Raw genomic sequence first — 15,986 nt, 5'->3', positions numbered from 1 at the left:
CCCCTGGCCTTTTCTCATGCTGTCCCCTATGCCCAGAGAAGCACTTCCTCTTTCCTCTGCCTTGGGAGAGTCTCACCCTCCTCTAAGAGCTCGGTTCAAGACACCTCTGTCTGATAGTCTTCCACATGTCTGCACCCCCGCAATGCTTCCTAATGCCACAACATTTATGGTCATGCTCTCAAGGCCGAAAACCTCAAAGTCATGGGTGAGTCCCTTTTTTTTCACACTTCATTTGCAGTAACAGCTCGTACTTGGGGGTTTCAGAATCAGGTACAGTTATTATTATGTATTTGTTCTCTGTTGCGAGTGGTTTACACACTTAGGTCATGTAACTCGCTCAAGAGTCTATGAGGCAGGTACTATCGGAATACATCTTATAGATGATGTGATGACACCGGAAGAGACCTGCAAAAGGTCACAGTCACTTAGCTGTGGACCTGAGATTCAGTTCTGTCCCCACTGTCCACCACTGTCCTGGACTTCACACACCTACCAGCACTGTGTAATTTTTTTATTCACAGAACATATTACCTTGTGACATATTTGTGTGTCCTTTCTTTCTATTCATCAGAGACAGAAAGGGAGGGAGGGAGGGAGGGAGAGGGAGCACAAGCAGGGGAGTGGCAGGCAGAGGGAGAAGCAGGCTCCCCTCTGAGCAGGGAGCCTGTTGCAGGACTTGATCCCAGGACCCTGAGATCATGACCTGAGCTCAAGGCAGACAACCGACTGAGGCACCGAGATGGCCCTACAAGTCATGTTGTTGTTTTTTTTTAAGGTTTATTTATTTTTTTATTTGACAGAGAGATCACAAGTAGGCAGAGGCAGGCAGAGAGAGAGAGGGGGGAAGCAGGCTCCCCGCTGAGCAGAGAGCCTGATGCGGGGCTCGATCCCAGGACTCTGAGGCAGAGGCCTAACCCATTGAGCCACCCAGGTGCCCCCTTACATGTCGTGTTAATTTAACCTTGAATCCCTGTGGGTTGTGCTATTCAAATGAGTGTAACCAGACAACTGATGACTCATGATGATGATGTACCTGTTCACTTTAGGTCCATGGTTCTTTCCCCAGACCATCGGGCAGATTCCCCTACTTCTAGGCCTCAGAGTGGTGGAAACACACTGGGGACAGTGGTCAGTAATGCTGACTCTTAAATCAAATCACAAATGAAATAAAGAACACAACCATGTTCCAGGTTTCAAGTCAAATCAGATCTCACCAGGTTGTCCAAACTCTCCCAAGAGTTCACAGTATATGTGCCAAATAATGTGATTTAACTTCAGAGGGAAGCTTCTTTGTCTCCCAGAGAAATGACGAGTTCCAAACTGCCCTCTTCTAGTGGCATCTTCCAATGAAGCAGGCGGGATCCTTCAGCAACTCCACTCTTGGACAACTGACAGTGTATTGCTTGGCCCAGAGTTTCCAGCACTGATTAGGTCACATGGGAGACAGTAAAATGCACAGTAACAGCCAAATTTAAAAACACTGAGAAATTCCAAGAATAAAAAATATGATCACCTCATCAATTTATAGTCTCAAATTGCCTTGAGAGTCTTTTCCAAGTAAAAATTCCTTCCAGAACAGAATACATTTGTCAATCTGTTATCCCTACAGTGGTCACCACATAAAGTACATTGCAGATTTAGTGGTATATGGAGAAAGAATGTGTCCAGAGAAACAACAAGGTGAAAATAAGAGGCTCTCAGGTTTCAGCTTTTCCAGGGTGTCAGCCGACCAGTCAACGAGAGTGATAGTGAACCTATTGGACAACTGGGAGAAATTTATTTTTAAGGTGTTACCCATGAGAATTATAGAACTCTGGTCCATACCTACTGTGTCCAAACCCTGGCGCTCAGAGACCTGACCAAACTCTAGCATGGCTTTCAGCATCTTTTTAAAATTTTTATTATTTATTTATGACAGAGAGAGTGAGAGAGGGAACACAAGCATTGGGGAGCTGGAGAGGGCGAAGTAGACTCCCAGCTGAGCAGGAAGCCCGATGTGGGGCTCGATGCCAGGACACTGGGACTGAGACCTGAGCCAAAGGCAGATGCGCAATGACTAAGCCACTCAGGTGCCCCAGCTTCCAGCATCTTAAGGCTGTGTCCCTAGAAAAATCCCAGCCCCCACTAGTTCCCCCAGCCCCATTAAAGAGCCAGAAGGGGTAAAGCTCAAAGTTGCTGGGAAAATTTACTGTTTGTTCTAACCAAAACCTAGTGATAGGCAGAGAAGCACCTGAGACCCCTGTTAGAGCAGCTACTTTAGAAAGCTTGCACTTATAAATCTTCTCTTTGCCCTCTGAAATCTAAGTCTTCTACTACCCAACACTGTCTTCTCAAGGACCTGAAGGCCATCTCTGTGGCCTCTCACTCTTGGTCTGTGAAGGAGGACAGGGTCTTACTTGGGTTGGTGCCTGGTCCAACTTGCACCCGCGCCCCTGTCACAAAGACAGACGTTTGCTACTCTGGATATACTTCAATGAGCAAATCCGGATACTTGAGTCAACTGGACCAAACCCCACTTTTAACCCTTCAGTGCCTTCTCCCTAGCACTCCCAAGCTTTTAGTCTGCTGCCCCTCGTTTCGGGGGAGTTCAGTTCAGTTCACGCTGGATTCTCTAACCTATTACAATAGTTGTAACTCAATAAGATCCAACCTTACAGTTTCAGGAGTGTCCAGCTTTATCTTTCACACCTGTGGGAATCCGTAGTCCTGGGGTATAAAGGTCAACTGTGCATGCAGAACGCTACCTACGGCAGAAAGGGTCAAGTGAAACGCTCCAAACTGCTGGCAAAATTTAGAAATGGTCAATAATGGCCTTCTGTTTCACACTTAAAAATTCTGCTCTGCTCCCCCGTATTCTGCTTGATAGCCTAGGGTTTTCTTCGGTTCAACCCCCTAACCAGTGGCAGCTCTACACCTCTTGCTTTTCTACCACTAGAAAACCAAATCCCTTCTCCTCTCGTCACCAACCAAAGAGCGCGACTCTGTGCGCTCCCGCCCCCTGAGGACCACCCCCCCCCACGCCCGTGCCGGCCGGTGGAGCTCCGCGGAGACCCGCACCTCGCTCAGCAACTCGCCCCGCAGGCTCGCGACCTCCCGCAGCTTCCGGCCGGGTGTGCGCGCACGTGCTCGCGCTCGAGGGCGGCGGCGTCCCGGCGCGCGGCCACGGCGGCGTGCGCGGGGCTTGAAGAGGTTGGGGGGTCCTGCAGCGCTTCCGCGTCCGGCCGTCCGCGAGCCCTGGGCGCGGGACCGAGCTCGGCGGGAGCGCCTCCCTGACGAGCAACGGGCGCAGGAGTTTTGTGTACTTTTAATAAAACTTTACAAAACTTCTCCCCTTAACGGAGCTCAAGTCCCATCCAAGATGGCCTCCCAGCCGTGCAGCGGCGCCCTGTTGCTTTGCAGCCCCTTTCGCGACAGCCCCGAGCCCCTTTACGGCCACGTCCCTGTGGGAGGCCCGAGTGGGGGGCACAGGGCGCTCGCGCCCGGTATTTGGTGTGGCGCGCGAGCGGGTGTGAACGCTTGTTCCAGGTCTTGGCTCCTCTCTGTCAAGGCCCTGGGGTGGATTCTCAGGGGGTGGCTTTGAACCCAGACTTGTAGAAGTGATCTCTCCACATTAGGAAACCCAGGGCTGCATCAGTTTCTCCCCTCGCTTTGCCCCCACATTTCTGCCCCAGCCTGCCATCCCCCAGGGCTTTAGTTTCTTTGCCTTACCGTGCTATTTGGGGGAGATAATTGGATAACTTTATGTTCTAGGCCTGTGGCCCCAGACAGACGAAAAAGAAAGCTCGGGAGTCCTTCCTGTGCAAGTGCCGCAGATTTGGGACTGGGTTTACCGGGGCATCGAATGGAGCCAGTAGTCCCACTTCTGAATACCTGTCAGGGCTTTTGAAACGATTAGCGGGGAAAACAGGCGTGAAGGCCCCTTGTAGAACTGATATAAGCACGAGGCAGGAGCAAGTGGTGGTGGTGTTACTAGACCGTGTATCTGGTGGTTGAGGGCAAAGTGCTGGGATTGGATCTGGGATTTGGATCCTAGCTTCATAACATGCTGGCTGGGAGACTCGGGGCCAATCAGGTAGCAGCCTGCAGATGGCTCTCTGGGCATTGGTGTCCCCACCTGGACATAGTGGGGTTGGGTGCCAAGACCTCTAGGGAGAGGTAGTAGGCACAGTGGCTCCCAAAAAGAGATCTTTTCTCTGCTCATGAGCAACCCTGGTGTCTCTTCCTCTTCTTTGAGGTCCCCAGTTATATTGAATTAGAATTCCATCCGTATGACCTCTTTTAATTTTATTATTATTATATAATTATTACTTCTTTAAGGTTACTATGATCTAAATGTTGTGGCATCCTCCTCTTGTCAAATTCTTATGTTGAAATCTTAATGCCCAGTGTGTTGGTGTTAGGAGGTGGGCCTTTGGAGGAGCTTAGGCCATGGGGTAGACCCTTCTGAATGGGATCAATGTTTTTATAAAAGAGACCCCATAGAGCTTCCTGACACATCTGCCTTCACCTTGTGCCCTGTGAGAACTCAGAGAGAAATCACCTGCTAGGAACCAGGAAGAGATCCCTCACCAGAGTTCAGCCATGCTTATGCCTTGATCTTGGACTTCCAGCCAATTTTGTTTCTAGAAAACTGCTAAACTCTACCACTAATGCTGATGATTTATCTTTAGATTATTTCAAATCCGTGAACTGTGAGAAATAGATTCTGTTGCTTATAAGCTACCCAGTCTATGGCATTTTGTTGCGATAGCTACAGCAGACTGAGACAAAGGCCCTGTTCCAAATGCAGTCATCTTGGGGGTTAGGACTTCCATGTATGAATTTGGGGGACACAATTCAGTCTATAACATCCTATAAAAGGGATCATAGAGGGACACCTGGCTGGCTCAGTCAGTAGAGCATGCAACTCTCTCTCTCTCTTTTTTTAAAGATTTTATTTATTTATTTTAGAGAGAGAGCTTGTGTGTTTGTGCAATCTCAGGCACACACAAGTGAGGGAAGGGGCAGAGGGAGAGAAAATCCCAAGCAGACTCTGCACAGAGCTTAGAGCCCAACCTGGGGCTCCATCTCACAGTTCCAAGATCACAACCTGAGCCAAAATCAAGAGTCGGATGTTCAACTGAATGAGCCACTCAGGTGCCGTAGTAGACCATGCAACTCTTGACCTCAGGGTTGCGAGTTTGAATCCCATGTTGGGTGTAGAAATTATTAAAAAAAAATCTTAAAAATTATTTTATTTTAAAAAACTTTTTTCTAAAGATTTTTTTATTTATTTGACACAGAGAGAGAGCAAGAGAGCATGAGCACAAGCAGAGGGAGTGGCAGAGGAAGAGGGAGAAGAAGGGCCCCTGCTGAGCAGGGAGCCTGAGGAACTGGAGCACACCGGGACCTTGACCCCACCTGAAGGCAGATGCCCACTGACTGAGCGGCTCAGGCGCCCCTAAAAAATTTTTTTAAAGAAAGGAATCTTATGGTACGTGGCCTTTTGTGTATGGCTTTTTTCACTTTGCATAATATTTTCAAGCTTTTATCCGGGCATGTATCAGTACTTCATTCCTTGTTATGGCTGAATACTGTTTCATGAATATACCACAATTTGTTTATCCATTCATCCATTAATGGCCATTTGGGTTGTCTCTACCCTTTGGCTATTATGAGTAATGATGCTCCAAACATTCTTGTACAAATTAATATTTTAGTATTTTTTTAAACAGTTTGCAAGTTTTTTTATTTTTATTATTACTTTTTAAAGATTTTATTTAGTTATTTGACAGACAGAGATCATAGGTAGGCAAAAAGGTAGGCAGAGAGAGAGGAAGGAAAGCAGGCTCCCCACTGAGCAGAGAGCCCAATGCGGGGCTCAATTCCAGGACCCTGGGATCATGACCTGAGCCGAAGGCAGAGGCTTTAACCCACTGAGCCACCGAGGCACCCCAAGTTTTTTTTTTTTTTTTTTAAAGATTTTTATTTATTTATTTGACAGGCAGATCACAAGTAGGCAGAGAGGCAGGCAGAGAGAGAAGAAAGGAAGCAGGCTCCCCACTGAGCAGAGAGCCCAATGCGGGGCTCAATCCCAGGACCCTGAGACCATGACCTGAGTCAAAGGCAGAGCCTTTAACCCACTGAGCCACCCAGGTGCCCCTAATATTTTAGTTTTGGTGAAGGCAAAATATCAAAGTTTCCTTTTATGTCCCTACCCCCGGTTTTATTTTAAGAAATTCTTAGCTACCCTAAGGTCATAAAAATGTTCCTTTATGTTCTTTTCTAAAAGACTTAGTGTTTTTTCATACTTGTGAGCAATCCATCTAGAAGTGAAGTTTGAGGCAGGTATCTCATTGCAGTCCTCCCCATGTGTGTACTTAGTTATCCCAGCCCTGCTTACTGAATATTTTATCCATTCCCTCTGGTCTGCAATGTAACATCTGTCAGCTGTCAAGTTTCTCTGTTTGCTTATGTCTGTATTCTGTTCCATTTGTCTCCATCTCTGGGCTTTTATTGCATTTACTTGATTACTAAATTAGATTTATGGTAAATATTGATATCTGGTTAAGTATGACAAGCCTCCCACCCCCTTCTCCTTCTTCAGGGAATGTCCTGGCTTTTCTACCTTTTTTTTTTTTTTTTTTTAAAGATCTTATTTATTTATGTGACACACAGAGAGATCACAAGAAAGCAGAGTCAGGCAGAGAGAGGGGCATGGGAAGCAGGCTCCCCGCCGAGCAAAGAGCCTGAAGAGGGCCCAATTCTAGGGGTTCAACCCTTTGAGCCACCAGGGCGCCCCTTTTCTGCTTGTTCTGACTTTCAGTTAGTTTTTAAAATTTTACCAAAACAAGCAGACCCACCTGATGAGATTTCTTTGGAATTGGATTGACTCAGTGGGCCAATTAGGAAAGGATTAGAATGCCGATTTTGTCAGTCTATTTAGTTGCTCTGTAATGTATTTCAATATAATTTTGTAGGTTTTCTTTTAAAGATTTTATTTATTTGTTTGACAGATGGAGATCACAAGTAGGCAGAGAAGCAGGCAGAGAAAGAGGAGGAAGCAGGCTCCCCGCTGAGCAGAGAGCCCGATGCAGGGCTTGATCCCAGGACCCTGGAATCATGACCTGAGCTGGAGGCAGAGGCTTTAACCCACTGAGCCACCCAAGTGACCCTAATTTTGTAGTTTTTTTTTTTTTAAGATTTTATTTATTTTACAGACAGAGATCACAAGTAGGCAGAGAGGCAGGCAGAGAGAGAGAGGAGGAAGCAGGCTCCCCGCTGAGCAGAGAGCCCGATTTGGGGCTTGATCCCAGGACCCTGAGATCATGACCCGAGCAGAAGGCAGAGGTTTTAACACACTGAGCCACCCAGGTGCCCCCCTAATTTTGTAGTTTTATACAGAAATATTTTCCATATGTTTTGTTAAAATTGTCCCAGTTACCATTTGTACTGGGTTGAATTATGTCTCCTTCAAATTCATGTGGACTTTGCCCCTCAGAATGTGATCTTATTGAAAATAGGGCCTTTATGGCATGCCTTGGTGACTTAGTTGGTTAAGTGTCTGCCTTCAGCTCAGGTCATGATCTCAGGGTCCTGGGATCAAGCCCAGAGTCAGGAACCCTGCTGAGTGGGGAGTCTTACTCTGCCCCTCCTTCCTGCTTATGCTCTTTCTCTCTCTCTGTCTCTCCCAAATAAATAAATAAATAAATAAATAAGTAACTTCTTAAAAAAAAAAAAAAAGAAAATAGAGTCTTTTATAGATGTAATTAGTTAATATGAGACCATACTGGATGAAGGTGAGCCCTAACTCCAAGGATAGGTATCCTTATGTGAAGCCCATGTGAAAACACAGAGGCACAGGGAAGGTGGCCATGTGACAAGAGGGCAGGGATTGAACTGATAGAAGGAGCACCAAAGATTGCCAACAGTCACCAGAAGCTGAAAGAGCCAAGGAAAGATTCTCTCCTAGACATTTAAGGGGGAGCATGGCCCTGCCAATACCTTGATTTCTGATTTCTACCCTCTTCAACTGTGAGAAAATGAATTTCTATTGCTTTAAGCCCCTTGGTCTGTGGCAATTACAGCATCCCTAGGAAAATAATACAGCATTAAAAAATAGTTTTGTCCTATTATAAATGACACCTTTTATTTTATTATTATTTTTGAGAGGTAGTTAGGTTTAATTGTTATTTATTTTTAAAATCCCAGTGTGAATAACATACAGTGTTACTTTTTTAAAAAAGATTTTATTTATTTGACAGAGAGAGACACAGTGAGAGAGGGAATACAACAGGGCATGTGAGAGAGGAGAAACGGGCTTCCTGCCAAGTGGAGAGCCCAATGTGGGGCTCGATCCCAGGACCCTGGGATCATGACCTGAGCTGAAGGCAGACACTTAACAACTAAGCCAGGCAGGCAACCCTGAATAACATACAGTGCTATATTAATTTCAGGTGTACGATATAGTGATTCAACAATTCTGTGCGTTGCTCAGTGCTCATCATGGTAAGTGTGCTCTCAATCCCCTTCATGTAATTTATCCATCCCACCACCCCATTCCCCTCCCCTCTGGCAACCACCAGTTTGTTGTCAATAGTTAAGAGGTTGTTTTTTTGTTTATCTCCTTTTTTTCTTTGCTCATATGTTGTTTCTTAACTTCCACATATGAGAGAAATCACATGGTATTTGTCCTTCTCTGATTGACTTATTTAGTTTAACATTATACCCTCTGGGTCCACCCATGTTGTTGCAAATGGCAAGATTTCATTCCTTTTTTATGGTCGAGTAATATTCCATTGAATATATATACTATATATTCTATATATATTACATATATATATATACACACACTATATATTCATATTCTTCTTTATCCACTCATCTATGGATGTACTAAATGATACCTCTTAGAAAATATATTTTCTCTTCCTGGTGAATAGAAACACTGCTGACTATCATGTATTGATTTTGTTTCTAGAAAGCTTGCTAAACTCTACTACTAATACTGATGATTTAGCTTTAGATTCTTTCAAATGTATGATGTTTTAAAAATATCACTAGAATATAATGGTAATAGTTGTGATCATTTAAGAGACATGTCCATAGGGCACCTGGGTGGCTCAGTCGGTTAGCATCTGCCTTCAGCTCAAGTCATGATCCTAGGGTGCTGGGATCAAGCTCCACACTGGGCTCCCTACTCAGTGGGGAGCCTGCTTCTCGCTTTCCTCTGCCTGTTGGTATTCTCAATCACCCTCTCTCTGGTGTGCCTGGGTGGCTCAGATGGTTGGGCGTCTGCCTTTGGCTTGGGTCGTGATCCCAGGTTCCTGACATCAAGCCCTGCATCGGGCTCCCTGCTCCGTGGAGAGTCTGCTTTCTCCTCTGCCTCTCTCCCCTTCTCGTGCTCTCTCTCTCTCTCTCTCTCTCTCAAATGAATAAAAAAAATCTTTTTTTATTTACTTTTTAAAAGGTTTTATTTATTTATTTGACAGAGATCACAAGTAGGCAGAGAGGCAGGCAGAGAGAGAGGGGGAAGCAGGCTCACCACAGAGCAGAGAGCCTGATGTGGGGCTCGATCCCAGGACCCTGGAATCATGACCTGAGCCAAAGGCAGAGGCTTTAACCCACTGAGCCACCCAGGTGCCCCTGAATAAATAAAAATCTTAAAAAAAAAGAAACATGTCGGGGCGCCTGGGTGGCTCAGTGGGCTAAGCCGCTGCCTTCGGCTCAGGTCATGATCTCAGGGTCCTGGGATCGAGTCCCGCATCGGGCTCTCTGCTCAGCAGGGAGCCTGCTTCCTCCCCTCTCTCTCTCTCTGCCTGCCTCTCTGCCTACTTGTGATCTCTCTCTGTCAAATAAATAAATAAAATATTTAAAAAAAAAAAAAAAGAAACATGTCAATGAATTTTGTGCTTCTCTCTTCATGGTTCTGTTCCTTGTTAAGTTATAGACTCAGAGACTACTCTGGGGGAGTTGCCTCACAAGGTCATCTTTCTTTGTACAAATAAGAAGATCATGAGGAATAATCTCCAGATCCTTGACTCCCTAGTAGGGCTTGGGATGACTGTTCAGGCGGGATATTAACATTATAACGAAGCTGGTGTAACTGTGGGGCACTTCTGGCACGTTCTGATTCATCTGAACAGGAGTCTTCCTCAGATGTCTTTTTCTGTTCCAGCAGTCTGTTAGTTTGTTTCTAAAAGGTAAGACTGATGGCTAGGCAGAAGCTTCTACTAGAATTTTCCTGAGTTTGGGGGTCAGACTGGCGACAGAACTTGATTACCTTCCCTGGAGGGCAGACAGGACTTACTACTAATAAGCAGAACACAGCAGGGGTGATGGTATAGCACCCGAAACAGGGAGCTGTAGGACCACAGCTTTTACCTTTCATCAAGGAAGCCCCCTTTCTGCTGCTGAAGGTTCGGGGCTCACCTGTTCCTCTGGACATTGATTAATCACAGGATTTAGCACACCCTACTTGGAATTTCTCTGCCAATATAATTTCCTCAAAACCCTAGACTGTTTCCTGTTTACTTTCAGCCAGTTCCAATGTGCATGTATTTACAGCAAAAAATCTTACCAAGACAAGTTTTTTTTGTTAACTGGTCTCTGTGCTCTGTCCTTCCCCGACTCTCTCAGCTTGTTCCATGGGGAATGAGTGGCTTTGATAGAAAGGTAACTGTTACAATCTGGTCTTTCTGCTTGGATGGCACCTACTATCTGGGGAAGAACCTTTCTACAACATGCTTGAGAAAGATCTTGAAGTCTGAAGCTCATCTCATCTCTAAGATGGCTTCTTCTGGAGCCATCTCTTTTAAAAAAAATTTTTATACACATACACACACACACACACATAATAAATAAAAATTTAAAAATATATATTTAAATAAGTTCTCTGCCCAATGCCCAATGTGAGGCTTAAACCCAGGACCCTGAGATCAAGAGTCATATGCTCCCCTGACTGAGCCAGCAAGGTGCCATCTGGAGCCACGTCTTACAAGTTTCAGTTTCGTATGCAGAAACTCTTGCCATTTTCAACCCCAAATGACCAGTGGTGGTGGCTTCTCACATCTCCTTCAAAGAAGCGACTGTAGGAAGCATAGTTGACAACCTCCAGCTGCCACTTCTTTGGCTCTGCCATAGTGGTCATGCCAAGGCCCTACCCATCTGCTCTCAGACGATGTTCAGGACTTAATTTACCACACTCATCACCCCTGTCTGTCCCATTGATGAACCAAGTAGAAATCTGCCTGGGGCACTTTTCTTAGGACAAATTTCCCATAATTCTCTCTACCCCAAAACCCTCTCCTGGCCCTAGAGGAATTGGTGAGCCATTGCCTGGCTCCCTGCCTTCCACCCCAACCTTGCCCCTTACTGGACTGTCCCCAGAGAATTGTGCCACATGGCCCTCAGGTCCATGAAGGGAAAGCAGCTGGTTTCCCCATGTTCCCTGTGCTTTGGTCAGGAGTTGGAGCAAGACTGTCCTCTGGTCATCGCTATACCTCCTCATCATCCTCCTCTTTTCTAAGGCGGCACTCCTTTAGAGTGTGTGCTGCTCATCTCACTACCTTATCTCCCTCCCCACTGTTATCATCCTCTGTCCCCCTCCCCACGTTGGAGCTCCCTCATTCATGTATACTGTGGCACCCAGCTCCTGGCCTTCCTTTCCACCCCACGTCCTGTCATCATCTTGGATGAGTTCCATGGCCATCCCACACCTGGTCCCCAGGCCCCCAGCCTCCTCCCATTTGATGAGCTCCTCAATGTCCCTTGGCTGCTTATTCCCAATGGTGACTTGGGGCTTGTTATTGCCCCAAACCTGCTCAATACCTGCTCAGCCTTCCTCCTTTCTGACCATGTCCCTGTCCTCCTAGGTGACATTTGTGCTATAGTCACCCGTACCTTTTCTTTTTAACCTGAGCAATTTAGTTTAACAGCTGCTTTCTCATGTAGCTCTCCTGCTTATTTCCCCATCCATCCTTTCAGTGTACACCATCCATCGCTATGACAATGTCCTTGTCAAAATCCTGACCTTTTACTTCTTGTTTCCTGTCAAAAATGCAGCCCTTGATCAGTTGCGTGCTGTGAGGGACCATCACCAATGAGACTGCAGGAAAGTCCAGGGCTTGGGGGAGTCTATTTGAAGCTGTCACAGGTAGTAAAGAAACATACTTTTAAGAGGCAAAGAACAATATTGGTGAGTTTGGGAATAATGGAATGGAGGATTTTGTGAATGAAGGAAGAAGGAGTGGAGATGTAAACAGGATAAAGGAACTACAGAGCACTGTGGGGATCAGAAAAGAGGAAAATAGAACTAGGGGAAGCCCTCAGCTATTTTGGGCAGCAGTGAAGTAACCCCTGGATTGGTTTATTTATTTGGCCACAGTGTTAACAAGGTAACAAATCTCCATTTATTTTAAAAAGATGGTGGAAACTTAACCCATTCCATGTTTGTCTGCTGCCTGGAAGGAGGAAGTGTCCAGGACCAGGGACTTGAATTTGGGCTCTTTCACCTTGGAGTCTTTTGAGGGCAGAAGAAAGTAAACAGCTACGAATGAGTGAGAAAGAAGGTTGTTGCTTGAGGAAGAATGCCCTGAACAAGTGGGAGGGATGTGAGGACAAACAAGGCTCTAGGCCTAGAGAGAAGGACGGACAACCCTTTCATCAAATGCAAGGAGAGGAAGAAAGGATGAAATTATCAGTCACCTAAGTGGGGCTCACGTCATCATAACAATTCCCAAATCTCAGGGTCTTTTTTTTTTTTAAAGATTTTATTTATTTATTTGACAGACAGAGATCACAAGTAGGCAGAGAGGCAGGCAGAGAGTGAGAGGGGGAAGCAGGCTCCCCGCTGAGCAGAGAGCCCGATTTGGGGCTTGATCCCAGGACCCTGAGATCATCACCTGAGCCAAAGGCAGAGGCTTTAACCCACTAAGCCACCCAGGTACCCCCCCCCCCCCCGCTTCCCCACCGCAAATCTCAGGGTCTTAAAGCAACTAAGGTCTTCCCTGTTTGTGCTATGTATTCATCATAGGTTGGCAAGGAAACTACACTTATCAAAGGAACATAGGCTGATGATCAACCACCATCTTGCATGTTGAATGGCTCCTGAGCCGCAGAGGACTCTGGAGGGTCTCCTGTTGGAGGTTCCAGCTTGGATGTGACACGTGCTACTTTCCTTCACAAGTCACTGGCTAGAATTCGTCTCTCTCATTCTCCCTCTCTCTTCCACCCACAACCACACCCACTTACGTAACCACGAGGGGGTGAGGAAGTGCAATATATACTAATGGCTTCTACAGCATTTTGTGCCAGGTGAGCTTTAGTTCTAGAAGTCACATGGAATGCCTGTGCTGGAAATAACCTTAGACAAGCCAATATCTGCCCAAGATCACACAGAGAGCAGTAGCAGGATGATTGGGAGTCAGATCTCCTGTTTCCCAGTCCCTCTGTTTAATGGCAGCCACGATACTAAAGTTTTATCTTCAGCAAGGTTAAGAACTCCGTGTAGTTCTCCCTTCACTTGGAGTAATTAAAAAAAAAAAATTACTTTCTACTTTAAGTAGCTCTACACCCAAAGTGGGGCTTGAACTCATGATCCCAAATCAAGAGTTGCATGCTCTACTGACTGAGCCAGCCGGGTGCTCCAGAATCATTTTTGTTAATGCTTGCCCCGCAAGTGTTGATTGTATCCTTGGTTATTGTCAGTCCTGCCATGTCCACTAGAATTACACTTGCTTTCTTCCCTGGGGTCATGTCAGCTGACTAGCTGCAGAAGCCTCTGTAGGAGCACTTTGTGGTCTTCCCAGCCTGATTCGTATTAAGCATGAGACCAGCAGATTGTGCACATTCTGCATACTTTTCCTCCATTTCTCATCAGAACTGTTACAAATTACTTTGTCTATCTCCTCTCAGATAGATGGCTTTCCAGAGCTCTATGCTCCCACAGCCCCCATGCTTCCTTCTGTAATAGCAGTTGATATAAAAGGACATTTGTTACGGGGCACCTGGGTCCTGGGTGGCTCAGTGAATTAAAGCCTCTTCCCTCAGCTCAGGTCACGATCCCAGTGTCCTGGGATCAAGCCCTGCATCGGGCTTTCTGCTCAACAGGGAGCCTACTTCCCCCTCTGTCTCTCTCTGCATGCCTCTCTGACTACTTGTGATCCCTGTCAAATAAATAAAATCTTAAAAAAAAAAAAAAAAAAAAAAAGGACACTCGTTACACCTGAAGCACCTGAGCAAAGATAGGTTCCAGCTCCGGGCAGGCTGTACAATGGAGAGAATCTGGCCAAGAACCCCAGCAGGCCTTTCTGCATAGCTGTACATAACTGGAACTCTGAAGGACAGCCATGAAAGGGACAGAGAACCTGGGGCTTATAAAGGACATATAGATATATAATAAAAAATTCTGGCAACCCTGGTCATACTCAATGACGTGATTGTACAGTCCCAGAAGACTACCTCTCAGAATGGTTCCTTAGGATATTCTTTGCTTAGAAAATGAAAGATTTGATTGCTCCAAACGCTAGAGCTCGATTGAGGGTAGACTTCAGAAGCTGGGGAAATTGGAGTTGGTGGTTTCTTACAAGAAGGAGGAACTAAGTAAGGAGTTACTGGATAGTAATTTAGAATGAAAATTCTCAAACCTGTAAGGATCATCTGACTACCTCACGGTTTATAGGACAACAAACAGTGAATGCCATGTAGCCACTGGAAAAAAGAATGCAGATCTTGATGTTTAAATAGGGTAAGATTTTCAAACCACAGTTTTAGGTGGGAAAAAAAAAGGACATTCACAGGTTATACAGTGTGCTACCATCACTGTAAAGACAAGAAACCCCAAAAATCCTAAGGTTGGGAGAGTATGTATGTATATACTCAAATATGGATATTTGGAAGGGTATAGGATACTGGTAAATGGTTGTTTTCTTAGAGGGCAACGGGGAAGATTGGTGTAGGAAAGGGCCACCTTTTTTTTTTTCTTTTGAATTTTGTGCCATTCCTCGTTTTAAAAGTCAACAAACCAAATGCAATGTGGTATCCTGAAACAGTAAAACAGGCATTACTGGGAGACTGGTGAAAGAATAAAGTCTGTAGTCTGGTTAGTAGTATTGTACCTATGTTAATTTCCTAGTTTTAGCAAATTACCAAATTTAACTTTTCTGGTGGCTGTTGTTTCCTTGTTCATAATTTCATCCTATCCAATTTTTACCATTAAGATGCTTAGAGAAAAATTTGCAACTTCTGGGATTTTCTCACATTGGTCCTGTGCTTGGACATCCCTCATTCTCTTGTTCTCAGAAGCTGTACTCATCCTCTAAGTTCACCAGTTCCTTGCTCTGAAATGCTTAACTCTCCCAGAGATAGGACATGTAGCTTGTGAGTTTCCTACTGTTTTACACTTACCAACTGGGCTTCCCAGGAAGCCGACTTGAAGATGAAAATACAGTGCAGGTTAAGTTTATTAGGGATTAGACCCTGTGAAAGGGGAGGTCCATTAGACTAGGCAGAGGAGTGGGGCTGTGAGGTTGTCCTAGCAAGAGCCTGAGGAGACCCACCAGGGAGTCGCACAGCTGCCCTTCAAAGTTGTCCCAACTTGTGGTGAGAAGAAAAGAGCCTTTAGACTCAGCCAGTTTGTCACTGGATACAGGCCACCTAGGAAAGGGGGCATGAACTTGGCAAAAGCAGCTCTCTTAAGCAGAGGGTCTTCTCAAGAGGGCTGACCAGCTGATGGCTATCTGTCAGCAATAATTCCAGCAGCTGGGGAGTAAGCCCTTAATTTCTGAAGGTGCTGGGAGTGGTGTGATCTACCACTGTTATAATTATGACTTATTAAAATACTCCCTATGTGAGGGCTAATGTTCTAGTTTTTTAGGTTAGGTGACTGAAAGTACTACTCTGGCTTGGCTCTCTAAAAGCAATGACCCAGACCACGGGATTTTAGGAGGTCCCCTCCTATGCTAAGAACCAAGTCTGTACTTCCCTTGACCAGCTCCTATAGCAGCATG

At 45.6% G+C, this 15,986-nt stretch overlaps 1 long non-coding RNA gene across 2 annotated transcripts; it reads right to left on the bottom strand.

Annotated features, from left to right (window-relative positions):
- Positions 1–1,167: 1,167 nt before the first annotated feature.
- LOC131826457 (uncharacterized) lies at positions 1,168–3,443 on the bottom strand. 2 transcript variants are annotated; one of them, XR_009351607.1, is made up of 3 exons: positions 3,058–3,443; positions 2,651–2,744; positions 1,168–1,765 (listed from the first exon to the last, which is right to left on the bottom strand). It is a non-coding gene; the product is annotated as an uncharacterized LOC131826457 (long non-coding RNA). The 2 variants fall into 2 exon arrangements; XR_009351606.1 differs by having other exon boundaries at positions 2,656–2,744; positions 3,058–3,438.
- Positions 3,444–15,986: the final 12,543 nt, after the last annotated feature.

The sequence above is a fragment of the Mustela lutreola genome, chromosome 1 (genome assembly GCF_030435805.1).
Source record: "Mustela lutreola isolate mMusLut2 chromosome 1, mMusLut2.pri, whole genome shotgun sequence".
NCBI classification, from domain to species: domain Eukaryota; kingdom Metazoa; phylum Chordata; class Mammalia; order Carnivora; family Mustelidae; genus Mustela; species Mustela lutreola.
The sequence above is the reverse complement of the archived record's forward strand: the minus strand, read 5'-3'. Positions and strand labels throughout refer to the sequence as shown.